This window comes from Mauremys reevesii, linkage group 23 (genome assembly GCF_016161935.1).
Source record: "Mauremys reevesii isolate NIE-2019 linkage group 23, ASM1616193v1, whole genome shotgun sequence".
Lineage (NCBI taxonomy): Eukaryota > Metazoa > Chordata > Testudines > Geoemydidae > Mauremys > Mauremys reevesii.
The window spans coordinates 1,213,001-1,230,846 of record NC_052645.1 but is presented as its reverse complement, the minus strand read 5'-3'; the positions used below and the strand labels follow the sequence as shown (position 1 = coordinate 1,230,846).

The window sequence follows — 17,846 nt, the reverse complement described above, 5'->3', positions numbered from 1 at the left end:
GATTCAGCACAGACCAGAAAGAGAGCAGGGAAACCAGCCAGGAGAGAAAATGGGTAAATTTATTTCCTGTCGGGGAACTCAGAAGAGCATCAAGGAAACCACAACACAGCAGGAAATCCTCATGGGAAAGAGGGAAAATACATGCACTGAGTGTGGGAAAAACTTCACTCGAAGATCAACCCTTTCTGCTCATCAGAGAATCCACACAGGGGAGCGGCCCTATAAATGCCATGAGTGTGGAAAATGCTTCACTGTAAGATCAGCACTTTCTGATCATCAGAGAATTCACACAGGAGAGAGACCCTATGAATGCAGTGAGTGTGGGAAGAACTTCACTCGCAGCTCAAACCTTATTGCCCATCAAAGAATCCACACTGGGGAGCGGCCCTATAAATGCTGTGAGTGTGGGAAAACCTTCTATTGCCACTCAAAGCTTATTGCCCATCAGAGAATCCACACAGAGGAGTGGCCCTATAAATGCAGTGAGTGTGGGAAATACTTCACTGAGAGCTCAGCCCTTTCTGCACATCAGAGAATCCACATGGGGAAGACGCCCTTTGAATGCCATGAGTGTGGGAAAATCTTCAGTCGCAGTTCACACCTTATTAGACATCAGACAGTCCACACAGGGGAGAGGCCCTATGAATGCAGTGAGTGTGGGAAAACTTTCAGTTTCAGCTCACATCTTATTAGGCATCAGATAGTCCACACAGCGGAGAGCCCCTATGAATGCAGTGAGTGTGGGAAAACCTTCAATCGCAGCTTGCACCTTATTAGGCATCAGAGATTCCACACAGGGGAGAGCCCCTTTGAATGCAGTGAGTGTGGGAAAACCTTCAGTTGCAGCTGGAACCTTATTAGGCATCAGAAAATCCACACAAGTGAGAGAACCTATGAAAGCAGTGAGTGTGGGAAAACCTTAGGGCCCAAAGAAATTTTGTCCAACTCCACTTCCTAGTTCAGTGTGTCTCATTACCGTTCCAGAGGATACCAGGGTTAGATTGAGAACAACCATCCTTCACCGTTTGGATGCAAAGAGAGAGTGCTTCATAGGACAGTCCTTCCCTGTGGATCCCAAACTGGCTGCCTGGTTGGGTAACAAGGACTTTCAGGCTGTAGAAATGATGGTAACCAATGAGGCAATGAATGTGTCAAGCTCCAATTTCAGACTTCTGGATACTCGCATGCTGAGTCCTGATTCCAAGGTTTTGTGTCTGACGCTCTGGCTACACAATAAAGCTGATGTTGGTGCAGCTGTAGCACTGCTATTACAGATGCTCTCCACCAATGGGAGAAATCTCTTCCCTAGGACTTTATTAGTCCAGCCCCCACAAGTGGTGGTGGCTATGTCGGCAGGCAAAGCTCTCCTGCTGATGTAGTGTTATTTCACAGGGGAGGAGGGTTTTGTAACTACATTTCTCACCAGTGTGTATTTTTCATACCTCTGAGAAATAGAGTTACACCAATAAATGTCTTTAGTGTAGACTAGACCTTAGTTTTCTCTTGTTTTATGTATTTACATCACTTCTCTTTGAAAGATTAAAAAGTGTGACAAGAGAGTTATTTTCCCCCATGATGCAAACATTCCTATATAAGAAACCCCTTCCACCAACACACATGGCAAAAGAGCCAGGGATATATGAACTCACATGTAGTGTAAGGAGTTCTGGTAGAAAACCTCCCTCCAAAGGCTGAGATGGGAGAATGTGTGTGAGAAAGAGTGTATGAGAATATTGGCCCAGTATAGATTTAAATTTTTTGTATTTCAGATAAACTTTGAAGCTAAGCAAAATACGTTCTATTTCTATTAAAAGGAAAACTACTCGAGGAGACAAGTTGTATAACTTTTTACCCACTTAGCCTGTAAGGGTCACTGAGTTCCCCACGTCTCTAATTTGCAAAGGAAAGGCCTGACATCTGTCATAGGATGTGTCTAACAGGTAGGAAAGCTGCAATTGTCAACCATCAATATCAAGGAAAAGGCTGGACTCCACTGCCTTTCATGTCTAAAAGCCGGCTAGAGGCTGATCTACAATGAAAAGCTATGTTGACATAGCCACATCTCTCGGGTGTGAAAAATCTACTCCACAGAGAAGTAGTTAATGTGAGCCCCAGTGTAGACAGGCTTGGGTTGGGTTGTCAGAAGAATACTTCCAGTGTTTGAAATGTAGACATAACCTTAGGGCTGGTCTACAGTATGTGGTTATTTTGGAATTAGCCGAGTTAATTCAAAATAAAACTGATTCCGTCTATATGCCCAAATCTTTTTTTTTTTTTTTAATTTAAAGGGCTCTTTAATCCGGTTTCTGTACTCCACCTCAGCAAGTGGAGTAGTGCTAAAATCGAGATTGCAGTTCCGAATTAGAGGTACTGTGGACACAATTTGACATTATTGGCATCCGGGAGCTATCCCAGAATGCTTCCTTGTGACCACTCTGGACAACACTCTCAACTCCGATGTACTTGCCAGGTAGGCAGTAAAAGCCCCGGGAACTTTTGAATTTCATTTCTTGTTTGGCCACTGTGGTGAGCTCATCAGCACAGGTGACCATCAGGACAATCCACCATCACAGACGACCATGCAGAGTCCATCATCATGAGAGCCCACGCAGTCCTGGATTCACAGATGAGCTCCAGCATGGTCTGAATGGGAGGTACTGGATCTCATCGCATGTTGGGGAGACTCATCTCTTATGGGAAACACAAAAAAAGAAACACAAATACACCTCTACCCTGATATAACGCTGACCTCGGGAGCCAAAAAATCTTACTGTGTTATTGGTGAAACCGCGTTATATTGAACGTGCTTTGATCCACCGGAGTGCGCAGCCCCCGCACCCCACCCACCCCCGTTATATCTGAATTCATGTTATATTGGGTTGCATTATATTGGGTAGAGGTATATGTACGCTAAATTCTCCAGGGTCATGAGGGAAAGAGGCTACTCCAGGGACACAGAGCAGTGTCATGTAAAAATCAAGGAGCTCAAGCAAGCGTATCAAAAAGCTAGGGAGGCGAATGGGCTCTCTGGGTCACAGCCCCATACATGCTGCTTCTACCGTGAACTGCATGCAATTATGGGGGGTGATGCCACCACTACCCCACCACTGTCCATGGACGCGTGCAAGTTGGGAGTGTTGTACTCAAAGTACTATACAGGATCTTTTCAGGGGGATTAAGGCAAAACGCCACATTTATTAGTAATACAGGTATCAATTAATACTCTGATATGCATATGAGATATCTCACAGTCATGCATTCACACACACACACACAGACACAAACACACTCCGTCTTGCTGCTGTTACCAACTAGTTGCTCCCCTTAACTGCACTGGCCAGGTGAGTTAGATGGGGGAGGGGTGGAGCCAGGCTTCTGCCGATCCGGATCGATGCTCCGATGGTGACAAGACGAGACCCGGGGTCCTTCTGCAAGACACCTCACATTTATAGCAGCTTCCCTCTTATGCAAATCTAGACCAGATTCAAAATCTGGGTCTGTGTCCATTGGTCTGTGTCCATTGGTCTTTGTGCTGCTTTTCTCTGGGTGTTGTCCCAATGCTGCTCAAAGAGGGTGTTTTCTAAAGAAGGTGCTGGCTTCTAATCCCTGAGGCCGTCAATATGTCTGCTCTTCTTTGTTGGGCCCACTTGACAAGCTGTATTGTCCTTTGCTCCGGCTCCCATTCCCTCTGCAACTGTTGTAGCTGTCTGGAGGTGGGGGTCTTCCAAGCCTCACTCATTCACACCTCATTCAGTCAATAGGGCAATTGATTACAGAGTGGGGGGGAAGATCTTATTCTACTTCTAGCAAAAAGGCACATGTTTCTTTTACTTTAACTATACTATCCTTAGGGGCTATAACATTTGATACAAAGTTTTCTACCAATTTTCTATATAGGGATCTAATACAAAGTTGTATGAAAACAGAGAGGCCCAATGCCAAGTCATATGAAATACAAAATAACATCATGCAAGATGCAATGTCATAAAGATACTTAATACAAAATAACACAATGCAACGTCATAAAGATTTATAGAGATTGTTAATACAGAGATTTCTCTACAGGAGTTGCAGGGAGAATGACTTTTTGGAGGATGAAGAGGAGAAGGAGGAGGACAGTGCACAAGCGACAAGTGGGGAATCCGTTTTCCCCTATCAAGGTTCCCTCCCCACTCTGAACTTTAGGGTACAGATGTGGGGACCTGAATGAAAGACCCCCTAAGTTTATTTACCATCTTAGGTTAACAGTAAGGTGCCACCACCAAGTGTATTCCAAATCTTAGGGGAGAGCCACTTGGAACTCTGCCTTTCCCCAAATATCTCCCAAGTCCCTAACCTGTCCTTTCCTGGGCAGCCTTGAGACTAATCCCCCCCCCCAAGTCCCTACACCCCTTTTCCTGGGTAGGCTTGAGAGTATACCCTCACCAATTAGTCCTGGCAAACCTGGTGGCTGAACTTGGTGACTTTGTCCTCACCCATAACTATTTCACAGTTGGGGACAATGTATACCTTCATGTCAGCGGCACTGCTATGGGTACTCGCATGGCCCCACAGTATGCCAACATTTTTATGGGTGACTTAGAACAACGCTTCCTCAGCTCTTGTCCCGTAATGCCCCATCTCTACTTGCTCTGCACTGATGACATCTTCATCATCTGGACCCATGGAAGAGAAGCCCTTGAGGAATTCCACCAGGATTTCAACAATTTCCATCCCACCATCAACTTCAGCCTGGACCAATCCACACAAGAGCAGTATCAACAGGAAAGGGAAGCTGAGAGACTCTATGCACTGCAGCTTGCTGTGAATGGAGAGCTGGCTGCTAGAAGGGGGTGGCAGCGTGAATGGGGAACAAGTGTGCCCAAGGAGTAGAAAGCTTTGGCTCAGATAGCACCCTCAGAAGACTTCCCCAGACTGGTTTAGGGATGCCGGTGTGACCTCTCTTGGCAGCCCCCAAAGAAGGAACTGGGTGGACTAAATGGACAGTGCCCCTCTCTATCTGAAGCCTAGCAAGGGAGGTACGTGAATCCCACCAGAAGTTAAAATGGTAAGTAAGGGAGGGGAGGCTCTACTAGAGGGCCTGGGCAGCTTCAGATACAGTACAGGAGGATTTCCACTTCTGAGCCATGAAAATAGAAATTGACTTTTCCTTTCCAGATTTATCTAATATTCAGAAAGAGAATCTAGCACCTGCCTTCCAGATTTGAACACCCTCACAATTCAGGAGTGCTCAAGCTCAATTTGGGCAACTGTTATTTCATTTCTCCCAAATCAAATATGCTGATCCACTGTCATTTGCTGTAGAAAAAGTAGGATACAATTGAGCAACAAATGCTGGGGTCTTCCCAGTGCTAACTAGGGCTGGAATTGCTATTTTCAACAGCCATTACCATTTTTTTTGTTTTGTTTGTTTAAAAGGAAGACAGTGATATTGCACTGGCAAATTCCCCATAGAAACAAAGAATGGAACAAAAGAATAATAAAGGCACCTCAACTTTTCCTCATTTAGGTAGGACAGTCTTATAAGCTGGATCCAAACATCTTCCAAACACACAAGCTGAAAATTGTTCCACTTTACTGCAGTTCTGTAACCATGCGGAACCAGTCCTGTCTGTGTTCTGTGCACATCCAAAATCCCTACTGAATGCAGAAGTGCCCTGCTTTTGTGAACATCCCACCTGATATGTTCAGCCCTTGTGAGCGAAGCAGGTTCTCATTTAGTAATTGGATGGGAAGTCTCTCAGAAAGCGTTAAGTGCTGTAGGAGGTGTTGCTTATTCACTAGGTGAAGTGAGACCTTCCTGTTACACTAGTAAACCAGTGCTGCACAGAATGCACTTTGCTCCTAGAGTCTAGAATGGGCCCTTTGCTTCTATACACAGCCCATTAAAGACAATGAAAAGACTCCCACTCACTTCAACAGGCTTTGGCCAGAACTGGTTATACACAGGGTAACTCCACTGTCTGTACAGGGTCCTGGTCCCACAGCGGAGGGCTTGTGAGCTTGTTGCAGAGCTGCTGCTCAGGGATGGGAGCCTCCTGGCACCCCAGCCTCCAAAATCACTCAGGCTGCACTTTCTGCACGACTAGGTGCTGGCTGAGGGGCGTGGGAATTGGTGGCCTCTGCTGCAGTGATGGGCAGCTCAGGTACTTAAAGCCATGGCCTAGAGGAGGGGCTGAGGAGGATCTGTCAGAACTGATCAGGTATCTGCTGGCTGTGGAACTCTGAGCTGAGACTAGGACCACATGCCGTGACTGGTGACATAGGGGGTACTGGAGACATGGCTAGAGAGGGTCTAAATGAGGAAGGAGATACATCTGGGACGTTTCCTTGGTCACTGTGAAAGTTCTACTCACTGTGGACACTGGTAAACCCATGTGGGTGTACAGCTCAATGAGAAAACCCGGGGCTGAGGAGCTGTGTATTGCAATGCATATAGTCATGTAGGGTGTGTGATCAAAATGAAAAATGTCTCTGAGGTTCAGTACTGGCTATACTATGGCACCAATGGCACTGCCCCACCAGGTCCACACTCAGAGCCCACAGTGACTACATAGGGGCCCATAAATATGTTTAGCGCCAGGGATCAAAAAGGTTAATCCAGCCCTGACTGCCCGAGCACTATTTCAGCCCCACATTTTTGGGTGGACCTGCCACAGTGGGAGCTGCAGAGCACTCCCCCCACCACCACACACACACATACACACCACCCCCCTCCTGGTGTTGGGAGGAGAACAGGAGAAAGGACAAAAGAAGCAAGAGAAGAAGAGAAAGGAGGAAGGGAGGGATGGATGGAGGAAAAGGTGAAACGAAAAGGACAAACCCTAATGTCCCCAGTGATTCTAGGGGACAAAATTCCAGGTGCAGAATAAAATTCAGCCTCCTTAAGCTCATGTTTTCCATGCCTAGAATTCAACTGTCACCTGATGGATCAGGCTGAACAGGTTTCAAACCTTGAGGAGGCTCTTACCTTCTAAACAGGGACATCTGTTTTCCAGTAAAATCAGGAAAAGGGAAGGAGAAAACTTGAAAGAGGCCCCTCCTGGCGCTCAAGTACGTGAACCCGAATACTCTCTCAGTCCTCAAAGAGAGACCTGGAGAAGGAGACTTGCTGAAGCAAAGCCACAGGGTCTCTGAGGTTTCCCTGGCCCCTCGCCCCTGTCCTGCCTGGCTGATGTCAGCATCTCTCTGTGAGGTCACCACCTCCCCACCATCTTTGACCAATAGTCTGAGGTCCTTCAAAAGGCCTTTGTGATGTCACTACCACACCCCTCCATCGCTGTGCTAATGTCCTGCCCCTGGCCAGGCACTTTGGAGGTTTGAGCTACTCCCTGTGGATCACCCCACTCAAGGAGCGTTCGTTCTAGACAGCAAGCTGGCTAGACAGGAAAACATCAGACACTGCTCCCAATGCTACACTCACTTTTTCAGAAATTAGTCAACTTTATGGCCAGAAGAGACCATTAGAGCAGCTAATCTGACCCCCTGCATATCACAGGCCTCCTGTATGACACAATAGCTACTTTTGGGACAAACACATTCCAGAAAGGCAGCTAGTCTTCATTAAATGACATCAAGAGATGGAGAATCCACCACTTTCCTTGGTAGCTTGTTCCTGTGGTGAATCATCCTCGCTGTTGAATATTTGTGCCTTAGTTGTAATATGAATTTGTCTCTTTTCACGTTCCAGCCATTGGGTCTTGTTATGCCTTTCTCTGCTCGATTAAAGAGCCCTTTCATACCCAATCTTTTCTCTCCATTAAGGCACTTCAGCACTTCAATGAAATCACCTTTCAATCTTCTTTTGATAAGCTAAACAGGTTGAGCTCGTTCAATAGCTCACTAGAAGGCATTTTTCTCCAGCCCTCAGAACATTTGGTGGCTCTTTGCTGCCCCAGCTCCAATTTCACAACATCTTTTTCAAATGAGGACACCAAAACTGGAGGCAGTATTCCAGTATCAATCTCACTGATGCCGTGTCACCTCCTGTGATATTATTGACATAATCTGTAACTATAGCTCACTGTTGCAACCACTCATATATTTGCAGCCAATATTGTAGAAAGATTGTCGTGTAAGGGGTCTATGGAGAGGTTCTGATTGGCTGATTATAATGATACTATCTCTAGATGTGCATCTTTTTTGTAGTTGATGTTATGAATTTTGGCTCTATGCTGCCCGTATTTCAAACTTGTGCAATGCTTCCGGGGAACACCCCAGCCAGACAAGTTGGTGTCAGTTCTGCCTAGCCTGCTTGATGGCTCATTAAGGACCATGAGTTATACAACTGACCCACTGAGAGAAGGCAGATACGCCTTGTGACTCAGCAAGGTATGCAGGAACCTGCCTATGGACAGAACTCTAAGGTTTTTCTATGTCATGTGCTGGATAGAGTGTCCTTGGGACAAAGAAAACAAAGACCACATGGCAAGAGACTATAAAAGGCTTATGCCTCGTCTCCATCTTGTCTTCAATCCTGCTTCATTCCTCTGGAGGGACTTTGCTACAAACTGAAGCTCTCTACAAAGGACTGAATGACCCATCCCAGCTGTGGATGGACTCCAGAGACTTCATTTCAACCTGCAGTTTATTCCATCACTGCTACAAGCCTGACCCAAGAACTTTGCCATTACTGGATGTGAAGGGTTAAAATACATGTGCATTTTATATAACAACCCGGTTTATTTTGCCAGCTCTTTTCCAGAGCCAAAGTGCAGAGTATGGTCAAGGGACCAGAGGCCTAGCAAATAGTGATCAGCTAAGAGAAAGCTGGGTAAACAGAAAGCCTTGCTTGCTAAGATAGGCCTGGTCAGCAAATTGCCAGGTGTTGGAGCTAAGAACTAAAGAATTGTGTCTTATTCAGAGTTGCAGATTGAACAAAGAATCCCTGTTCCTATTGTGTTAGTCTCTTCTGTAGGGAGACGTTCTTCCCACAGATACAACCTTGAGTTTACGAGAAGTTGGCACATGTCAGTATAAGATATGGCATCCTTCCACCTCCCTTCCCAGGGACCAATGCCTGCCTTAAAACACACAAAAAACAATCTTTATTGCCATATACTTTCATTGTTTCTTTGCTTTAACCCCTAGGAATGTACCTGTTGGACAATCAAAGGAGTTGCTCCATTCCTATGGACCCCAAATCAGAATTCAAGATTCATATTTTATGCTAATAATATTTTATCAAAGTATTGTTAACTTGCTAACTTGAGACCATGGGCGGAGACATTATGTAACCTGTTAACAATTGGCTACTGTGCTATCTTGTCTTGCTGCAAAACCTGTCCCGGGGTGTGGAACTGCCTTCCCCATCACTTTCCCCCACCCATGGAAAACCTATATATTCTATTGTAATCAATTGACTGACAGCGTCTCTGAGCCTAATAAGCAAGGTGACACTCCGCCAGCGCTGTGTGTAATAAACTCCTCTGCTTGACCTCTACACGCTGTGGATTTACGTCCTTCAGAGAACAAAGAGAGAGGTGGAGGCCAGGTGACCAATTTGCCTGGGAAACAGAACAAAGGCCAGAAGAGGGACAAATGTATCCACCTCAAAACAGGGCAAACTGCAAAAGGCAAAAATGGGCCACTCATCTGGTCAGACTGAGGGATAACGGTGCTGCAAACAATTCAAACAGCTTCAAAAGTTACTGTCTGGGAATCAGGAAAAAATATTAAAGAAAAAAAGTCTGGCGAGCCCTAGAGGTGTTTATGGTGTTGGTCTCCCTGGCAGATTCTCTCATGGCTCACAGGGGCTGAGTGACAAGAGAAGCTTTTCACACAGGGCATTCACAGGGCCACTCCCTCTATGGATTCTCTGATGTTTAGAAAGCGCTGAGGTGTTAGTGAAGCATTTTCCACACTCACTCATCCCTTTCTGAACATCAGAGAATCCGCACATGGCAGAGGCCCTTTGAATGAGGTGTGTGGGGTCATGTCCCCACCTGGGTTAGGTATCGCCTGCTACATCATGTGGTGCTGCCAGCACAGCAAGGAGGTGCCTGGGGCAGCCAACGGAGAGGGGAGGCACGTCCAGCTCTTCAGCGGCAATTTGGCCCACTCAGTCCCTCTCGGAGGGAAAGACTTGCTGCCGAAAAAAGTAGAGCTGCCATCGATTGTGGACTCTTTTTTTTTTTTTTTTTTTTTTTTGATGCTTGGGGCAGGAAAAACGCTGGATCTGGCCCTGTTCCGTGGAAAACAAGTTGTTAAATCCCAGATGAGTGGAGTTATATCAGTTCTCAGCCTGAGTCCTTAGGTCTTAATCCTGAGGCTATGTCGGGTTCCTCCGGTGGGGGAGTGGAGCAGCTGTTCGTTTTCCTGTTCGCACTCCTCTGCGGTGTGAAAATCGGGGAGGGGAGGCAGAAGCCCCACTTCCCTCCCGACATGACACCCAGTGGGGGAAGCCAGGACAACAGGGCGGGGCGGCAAGTGGTGACCAGACTCTCACCGCCAGGGTTTAGTCTAGCTCAGGGTCCAGCTCAACCTCCTCCCCGCGCCACTGGCCCCCAGTCCCCTTCCACCACCAGGTCAACCCGGGCACTAGGGCAGGAACGGGGTGAGGCAGCAAGTCAAGCTGAGCAAGGCAGGCCAAAGTGAGTCTTGTCTTCATGGGCCGCTCACAATGACGTCCTTTTTGTGTGCGACTGCTACAAAAACATCCCAGGCAGAGAAGCAACAGGCCAAAAGGCTACTTATACAGCTGCCAAAGTAGCTCAGTTGGGAGAGCGTTAGACTGATGATTTGAAGGTCCCTAGTTCAATCCCAGGCTTTAGCAAGCCCTTTCATCCCTCTTTATGCAGGGGTGGCTTGTTTTCTGGGAGCCCAGTGGTGCCTGCACCAAGGGTGAGTTCCTGAGCTTGGGCTCTGCAGTAGGAAAAGATACTGTGGGCTTCTGCTCCTAGTTGGCTGCCTGACCTTTAACAATGAGGGACAGGAACTGTCTCTCCTACATGAGTTATTGGTGGACCCAATATGGCAGGAAATGAGTGACAGAGGCTGGCCCTCATGGGGCCCCTGCAGGGCCTGGGACAAATTGCCCCACTTGCCCCCCCTCTGGGTGGCACTGAAGGTGAGTCTCTGATCTTTGCTCTGCAGTAGGAAAACACAGAAGGGGCTTCTGCCCCTAGTTGGCCCATCTGACCTTTAACAAGGAGAGATGGGAGCTGTCTTTCCCAACATGGCAGGAAGAGAGCAAGGCAGGGTGACCCTCAGGAATGGTGCCAGAGGGCTGCTAGGCAGTGACAGGCAGGGACTGGGGGATGGAAACTCCTCTGTGCGGCTGAGCGAGGGCAGTGCCAGGGAAGAGTCATCTGTGAAAATGGCCATGTGGAAGGTGGAACGGATTTGGGGGCCCAGGAGGCAGCACTTGATGTTCATTGCCTTGGAGTAGCTGGACTTAGACAGGGTGGGTGTTCATAAAATGCACATTAACAACTCTAGGGTAGCTTGATGGTGATTGGTGGAAGGGCCCATCTCTCTGGTCCTCCAGGCCAGTGAAGAATGATGGGGTTGGAGTCTTGTTCTTCACATTCATGGTGCGAGTACAGAAAGGGCTGGAGCTCCAACCAGGGGGGGCATTACTGGTGGGCGTTGTGCTCTGTAGCACTGGTTATGGCTCTATTAGTGCGTATGGTCCCCAGTTAAGGCGTGAAAGGAAAGTTCTATGAAGGAACTGGCTCCCTTCCTCTGGACCGCACGGTGTTTGGTGTCAGGGGGGATTTCAATTGTTGCACCGGCCTGAGGACTGCTGGTCCTGGTTTCCCAACTGTCAGAGGAAACTCTTCTATGATGAGCACTACCTGGCGCAGGTCTGTAGTGAGGTCGGCTTAGAGGACGTGTTTCTCCGTAGTGGAACCAGTGGAGGGTGGGTGGTAGCCTCCTATTCCTCTGACCCGAGCTCACACCAGCCGCAGAGGGGATACACCTTTCTGCGGGGACAGGCCAGGAGTCGCACTGACCGGATTTACATGAAGGAGAGCACGTCGACAGCCCAGTGCAGGGTGGTGCCAATGGACTGTGCGGATCACACACCTCTCACTGTGTGCTCAATGTGGGCAATTCCCTGACCCAGGGCAGAGGATATTGGAAGCTGAACATCCAGAGCTGGCAAGATAAAGGAGCAGGGGGGTGAGGCCTGTCAGTGTTGGCAGAACAGGAAAGCATCAGAGGGTTCTGTGGTTACCAGGGGGATTGGTGGGAGTCAGTCAGGGAGGAGTTGGGGGCTTTGTTCCGGTGGCCGGGGAAACACCACAACATTAAAGAAACCAACAGTGCCAAGTCCTGCAGTGTCACCTGTGGGATTTCCACAAGAGCATCCAGGCAGGGGAGCCAGTCAGCGTGTGACTGTACGATCGGATCAAGCGACAGCTGCCCGAGTTCCAGGAGATGAGGCTGCAGCTGGCTGATATGAGCGGGAGCACCGAGTGAAGGGAGGAGCAGACTCCCCTGACATTTTTGCAGCCTGCAGGGAATGGAGACAAAGCAGGGGGATGCAGGGACTCAGGGCAGGACCCGTGGATCCGGTAGTGCAGGACCACAGTCGCTGGAGGAGGAGAGAGAGTCCCGCGAGAGGAAGCTGCTGGTGGGAAGCAATAAGTGCAGAGTGCAAACCAGCCAGCTGAGAGTCACAGGGGTCTAGAAAATGGAACAGCAGTAGGTCCCATGGTGTAATGGGCAACACTCAGGACTCTGAATCCTCAAATCTGAGTTCAAATCTCAGTGGGACCTCCTGGAAATATGCAATTTTGCTGCAAAGCCCTGGAGCTCAATGTGCTTGGCTACCCTCTCTCAGGGTGAACTAGAGTGAGTTTTTTCCCTCCCACTGGAGATAGGTCTTTGGTCTGGCTGGTTCAATGGGCTGGCGGCTATAGGTTGGGGTCCTAGAACTTAACAGTCTGGCTAGAGAGTCCTGTGGTTTGACCATATGGTTGTTTCTCGCTGCTTCACCTGATGCCCACAACTTTGGTCCCTGCAGCTGCCACACTCTTCCTCTTGCCCACATGGTATTTAAAGGAAGGAGGGCCAGGGCCAGGCTTCATAGTCAGGGCTAGGCAGGAGGGAGGCAGAGTCCCAGGCTGGAGCCCAGCACCTCTCCTCCTCTGGGGACCTAGAGCAGAGGCGGCTGGTGCTGACAGCTCCAAGGGAAGGCTTAAAAGCCACAGAGCAACCAAGGGCAGGGCAAGAGGAGGGGAGAACCATGCCTATGCGTGGCCAGCAGACAGCCACAAAGACACCCGGCCAGCCTGCTCCCTGGCATGCCAAACCCCCATTGAAGGCCACCCACAGACCAGCATTCATTCTGCAGCAGCATCACAAGGTGGTTGGAAAGCAGGACCAGCCCCCGAGTGGAGCCTCTGTCCGTTCCCACTCAAGGGGCTCCTTTTGGCAGTGGGGCAGGAGACATTTCCCCCAAGAGGCTTTTTCCCAGCTGCTGAGAAGCACAGAAGTACCTGGTGTTTGCTCTTGCGGTGAAAGGGGTTAATACGTTTAGCCGGCCTGGCTAGCTCAGCTGGCAGCACCTCTGGCTCTTACTCTGAAGGTTGAAGTTACAATTCCCTGTTTGGGTGCTTGGGGCTCCTCTTCAACAATACAACACACAATCTGCCTAAGCCCCCACCCAGTAACCTGGGGAAACTAACCCTGGCCACTGGGTGCCTCTAAGAGGCGATACTTTCCCCACTCACACGCTCTGAGTGTAGAAGAGAAACTTTAATAAAAAGGAGGAAAATCACCTTGTATTAACTTGGGAAAACACCACAATCAGGATTCATAACACAACACTATGAGCAAAACACCCCCCCCCCCCAGTGAGCTGGGTAGTGGCCTTTTGCCTCGGGCTCCTAAATCCAGACACCAGAAGCTCTGTGGATGTGCTCCTCCCTTCACTGCACCTCACCCACAGCTGCTGTCCTGGATCAGTGAAAACCCAGAGTTCACCTCTCGCCTCCTGGGGGGAAAGCCCCTTTCTCCCTCCGCTGTCTGGCCACATTGCCGGTCACTTGCCGTTCCACCCTGTCACCGCTCTGCTGGCCACCCTCTCTGCTCTGGGACGTCTTGTGGTCCCACCAGAAGCAGGGCAGGCTCCCTAAAAGCAGGGCTGCCCAGAGGATTCGGGGGCCTGGGGCAAAGCAGGAGAGCGGACATAAAAAAAGGTGCCACCCGCTGCGATGCTTCTACTCACTGGGCAGCGGCCGAGTCTTCAGTGGCAGCGGGTCCTTCACTCGCTCCGCGTCTTTGGCAGCACTGAAGGACCCTCTGCGGAAGTGCATCCAAAGACCCGGACCGCTGCCGGGTGAGTAAAAATTAAAAAGGCGCCTCTAGCCAGGGAAGGGATTCTCGGCCAGGGCTTGTGGGGCCCCTGTGGGGTCGGGGCCTGGGGAAAATTGTCCCATCTGCCTCACCAGGATGGCCCTGCCTAAAAGTGGTGGCCACCAGAGCCCAAACAGTAGCCCCATCCCTTCCATTTAAGCCCACACCCCTGCACCACCCCACTTCCCAAGGCCCCACTCCTACACTGCCTCTTCCCCAATGATCCCACCTCCCTCTCACCGCTCTCCATCCCTTCCCCCCATCATAATTAACAGGTGCTCCAGTGGCACAATTGGTTAGCGCACAGTACTTACAGGGCAGTGCTGAGAGAAGCTATGCTGAGGTTGTGAGTTCAAGCCTCACCTGGAGCACTGGTTTTCATTGACCACAGGGCATCACCCCCTCATTTGGCCTGTGGAATGTAGAATTCCAGCCAGGGGGACACTGAGGAGGAGTCAATAAAGGCCCCCTTCACTTATTACCTCCTCTCCAGAGCACAGGTCAGACTCTACAATCCTTTCTACTCCCAGCCCCTGTGCCAGGATCCCTCAAGCAGAGCCTGGAGTCCTGCCCCTGGCGTCTGTACTATTGACAAAGACTAAGTGACAGGGACAAAACACTCAAATCCCGCCTGGTGCGGGGAGCCAGGTTTGCTCTTCAAATTCTGTCGTTGGTACATTTCCAGGCCTGGGAATGTCCCACAACAGCATTGAATGGGAAGCTGCCTGCAGAACAGTTACACTGCACAGAGCTCCTGTGGAGGAGGGGTGGGAATTAGTAACATTTTGAGGATCGTTTGGGAAATGAGCCTTTGCTGACAAGGTTTGTCTCTGGTCATATTTCACCTTCAGGTGTTATGTTGAGGGATCTTTAGTGTATTTTTGTGAGGTTAATAACTATCTCCTCGACTTAAAAATTGGTGTCACTTGATTTTTGCATCTCCCTGTGACAATACAACTGACACGTGTGGCTTTCTACAGGGGGTCATGATGTTACAGTTGGGGAATTCAGTCTCTGTACTTCTTGGGGGGAGGGAGGTTGCTTTTTTACAGCTGCCTCACGGCCAGGCACACCGGGCTGTTAGCTGCACCCACTGTCCTTGCCAGGGGCCCCTGCTGAACCCTGGGCGGCTGCACTGCCGTGCTGGGGTGACTCTGCAGGGGGAGAAGCTGCTGTGGAGCAATGTAGAGCAGGTGCAGGAAGGAGACGGGGTCACTATTCACATTCTGAACTGCACAATTTTCCAAATTTGGGAAAAGATAAATAGATTCATAGACTTAAGGTCAGAAGGGACCATTATGATCATCTAGTCTGACCTCCTGCACAAGGCAGGCCACAGAATCTCACCCACCCACTCCTGTAACAAACCCCTAACCTATGTCTGAGTTATTGAAGTCCTCAAATCGTGGCTTAAAGACCTCAAGGTGCAGGGAATCCTCCAGCAAGTGACCCGATCCCCACGCTGCAGAGGAAGGCAAATGTCCGAGAACAATTCTAAGGGGAAGGTGAACGCAGAGCAATGACACTGGAGATGCCCAGACCTCCAATAGGGGCAATGTGGAAATTAATAATGGGAAGATCATTTGCGAAATTAGTCATCACTGACAAGATTTGTCTCTGTTCCTATTTCACGCTGTGGTGGTAGTTAGAGGAATCAAGACAGATTTTTTTACTATATTGATTAAACACTTAATTTTATTTAATCAAGCCAAAAACTTAGTGTCACTTATTTTTTCTCTGTCCTAGCAAGAGTGAATTGAATTTTGTGACTTTCTGGAAAGTGCAGCAAGATTAAATGTGGGGAATTCAGTCTCTGTGGTTGTGAGCTGATGTTTTCCTCTCACAGGTCAGTGCCTACATTGAAATGCCAAGAGGGATCTAAGGGCTGGTGTACGCTGGGCACTGAACTGGCAGAGCGACGTCTCTTAGAGTGTGAAACCCACCCCCAACCCATAGAGTTAAGGTGACCTAAGCCCTGGTTAGATAGTGCTAAAGAAAAGGAAGAATTGTTCTGTTCATGTAGCTATTACAGGGATTGGAAAACCCTTCCAGTCATCTGCCTGCTCACTCCAGTGGCTGCCGGCCCCTCCGCATGGCAGGGTGGGGTGGGTCTGTGCCTCCACGCGCTGCCCCTGTCCCGAGCCCCTGCAGCCAATGGGACACTGTGGGGGTGATGCCTGGGGGCAGCAGCACATGGAGGCCCCCCAGCCTGCCCTGCCTTGGAGCCCCAGGTAAGCGCCACACCCTGACCCCTTCCTGAGCCTGCACCCCCACCCCTTCCCACACCCCTCCCGCCTACTCCCAATCTTCCTCCCACAGCCCACAACCCCACCCCTACTCCTGTTCCCCCTTCCTCCTGCCCCAGCCCAGAGCCTGCACCAGCACCCAAACTCCATCCCAGAGCCTGCAGCCCAGACCCCCTCCCCAACCCAAACTCCCTCCAAGAGCCCAGCCTCTCACCCCTTCTGCACCCAAACTCCCTCCAGAGCCTGCACCCCAATCCCCAGCCCCAGCCCAGGGCCTGCACCCTAGACTTCCTCCCCCCACCCAAACTCCCTCCCAGAGCCTTAGGCAGGTGAGGGGCAGAGGGGAGAGAGTTTTCCTGTGGGTGTAGTTAATCCACTTCCCAAGAAGTGGCAGCTATGTCAGTGGGAGAAGCTATATCGGTGGGTGTGCAAGCTGTGGTGTTTGCCACATTTAAGAAGTTTAATCAAACCCCATTTTGAAAACCACCTGTGGTCTGGGAATGGCAAAGGAGCTCGATGAAGCAGGGTCTGTCCTTCAAAGTCCTGGAGATCACAATTCTATATTCCTGTTGTCACGGGGGTATAGCTCAGTGATAGAGTGCTTCTTGCTGCTCACAGTGGTACTTGGTCAAACTCCTGTGTTCTCTTATAACCTTTTTCTTTTTTAAAAAGGAAAACATTTTCATTTCCATTCTCCATTATGTTCAGGAGCTCCTCTATACGGGGGTGCTTGATATGAATGTAAACACTCAACATTTTGCTGTTCAAATGCATAAAAACCTAGCGAAGCTGTCCATCAGCTGAAATCAGTTCCAATCCTCTAAGTGTCTAGTTTATGTTTTCATCAATTAAACAAAGGTATCATACGAATGTACATTTGCAGATCCCTCCTCTCCAGGAGCTGTGCTGTGCAGAAGAACAAGAACCACATCCAGCTGCAGTTGAGAAGTCTGATAACGAAAGAGCCAACAAATGTTCTGAGGGCTGGAGAAAATGCCTTCTACTGAGCTATTGAACGAGCTCAACCTGTTTTGCTTGTCAAAAGAAGATTGAAAGGTGACTTCATTGAAGTGTTGAAAGGCCTTAATGGAGAGAAAAGATTGGGTATGAAAGGGCTCTTTAATATAGCAGAGAAAGGTATAACAAGACCCAATGGCTGGAAGGTGAAAAGAGACAAATTCATATTACAAATAAGACACAAATATTCAGCAGCCAGGATGATTCACTACAGGAACAAGCTATCAAGGAAAGTGATGGATTTGCCATCTCCTGATGTCATTTAATGAAGACTAG

At 49.2% G+C, this 17,846-nt stretch overlaps 1 long non-coding RNA gene and 2 other non-coding genes across 3 annotated transcripts; all 3 read left to right on the top strand.

Annotated features, from left to right (window-relative positions):
* Positions 1 to 796: 796 nt before the first annotated feature.
* LOC120389217 lies at positions 797 to 4,190 on the top strand. Its single transcript, XR_005590817.1, has 3 exons — positions 797 to 1,940; positions 2,289 to 2,470; positions 4,066 to 4,190. It is a non-coding gene; the product is annotated as an uncharacterized LOC120389217 (long non-coding RNA).
* Positions 4,191 to 10,701: 6,511 nt separating this feature from the next.
* On the top strand, positions 10,702 to 10,774 carry TRNAI-GAU. Its single transcript has one exon. It is a non-coding gene; the product is annotated as a tRNA-Ile (tRNA).
* A 3,810-nt stretch (positions 10,775 to 14,584) lies between these two features.
* TRNAV-UAC lies at positions 14,585 to 14,678 on the top strand. The gene is made up of 2 exons: positions 14,585 to 14,622; positions 14,643 to 14,678. It is a non-coding gene; the product is annotated as a tRNA-Val (tRNA).
* The last annotated feature ends 3,168 nt before the right edge of the window (positions 14,679 to 17,846 follow it).